This window comes from Dipodomys merriami, unplaced genomic scaffold (genome assembly GCF_024711535.1).
Source record: "Dipodomys merriami isolate MVZ:Mamm:240054 unplaced genomic scaffold, mDipMer1.0.p SCAF_2, whole genome shotgun sequence".
Lineage (NCBI taxonomy): Eukaryota > Metazoa > Chordata > Mammalia > Rodentia > Heteromyidae > Dipodomys > Dipodomys merriami.
Genome location: NW_027203381.1, coordinates 98,334,394 through 98,336,058, shown reverse-complemented (window position 1 = coordinate 98,336,058; position 1,665 = coordinate 98,334,394). Strand labels below are relative to the sequence as shown.

The following is a 1,665-nucleotide window of genomic DNA, read 5'->3' as shown; positions in this document are numbered from 1 at the left end:
CTTGTGTTTTTCCAGCTTGTTCTGCCCATTTGGTATGTAAGTAACACCAATTTTGTGCTAGAACACTATTTTAAGGCAAGCATCAACCAGAGTCATGTAGTTGCACAGTCAAAATGGCTAGATACAATCCAGTTCAACAGATACAGTCTATTCAACATCAAACAACTATGGATTAATGGGCTAAGAACAGCAAAGAAGAGGGACAACCGGCTTTGGAAATATGAACATGGCAGCTTGATCCTGTCAGAGGGCCCTGACAAAGGCAGTCTCGAGATGCCCGCCAAAGTCGGCGACAGCGGCGGGCAGCCCGGCGCCGGGATCTGCGAGGAAAGGAAGATATTCAGCTTCCTGTGGTATACTGATGAACAGAACTCTTCCAGTACATACATCCATTTTGCCCAAAGACATATGTGCAAGAACATTCTTCAAAATTACTGCACCATTAGTAAACAAAAGAAAAGAATACTCAGAAAGCAGAATTATAGGGTATTCAATGCAGGAAATGTATGATGTAGTATTAGGAATGGAGGATTATAAGCATTTTGTTCCTTGGTGCAAAAAATCAGATATTATATCAAAGACATCTGGATATTGTAAAACACAGTTAGAAATTGGGTTTCCTCCGGTGTTGGAACGATATACATCTATAGTGACCTTGGTGAAACCACATGTGGTAAAGGCATCCTGTACTGATGGGAAACTTTTCAATCATTTAGAGACTATTTGGCGTTTTAGCCCAGGAATTCCTGGTTACCCAAGAACTTGTACCCTGGATTTTTCAATTTCTTTTGAATTCCGCTCACTTCTACACTCTGAGCTTGCCACATTGTTTTTTTGATGAAGTTGTCAAACAAATGGTAGCCGCCTTTGAAAGAAGAGCATGTAAGCTGTATGGTCCAGAAACAAACATACCTCGGGAATTAATGTTTCACGAAGTTCATCATACATAAAGGGAAAAAAGAACCAACGACACCTACTATTCACTTTGTTAACTTTTAGGAAGAGGTTTCATGATGTGTTTTCAGAAGTCAGAAAACATTTTTAAAGCCAGCTGTGATTATAAACCTGCTCCATTGAAAATTTGTACATAGAACATGGACTCTCTTGAACATACAATTATTTCTTCACTCAAGTGCAATTCAAACTAATGTGTACATTCACAGGTTCTACATTTATAATAGAATGTCATCACTATTGCTAGAACACTGACGTCACTCTTCTGAGCAGAAACTGAGGCTAAATTTAAACCTTGTAGATATTACCTTACATGAGATAGAGGTACTCATACAATATATGTTATGTTCATCATATCATGTTTTAAGTTATTAAATTCAGAGTATTTGTAACTTATTTTTATGGGGCCTGTCATATAGCTTAGAATACTTAAGTCTTCATATATTTAAAGTTAAAACTTTGATTTAACTGTTCATGAAGGTTCATTAGTATTTTTGCTTTCTTAAATTGTTCTTTAGTAATAGCAGTAGAAGTAATAGTTTTAGTAGTTACTGTAGTGCTATAGTGAAGTTAGTTTCTAGATAGTGTTTTGTTGTTGTGGGTCTTTTCTTGTGTGTCTGGTTGGTTTTTGTCTGGTCCAGAGCTAAGTTATTTTCCCAAGAGTTCACAACATTCTCCTAGGTACTTGGGCTTCACTTTCAATAATGCTAA

At 37.0% G+C, this 1,665-nt stretch overlaps 1 pseudogene; it reads left to right on the top strand.

Moving 5' to 3' along the window:
* The first annotated feature begins 220 nt into the window (after positions 1–220).
* Positions 221–1,249, top strand: LOC138831732 (coenzyme Q-binding protein COQ10 homolog B, mitochondrial pseudogene; annotated as a pseudogene).
* Positions 1,250–1,665: the final 416 nt, after the last annotated feature.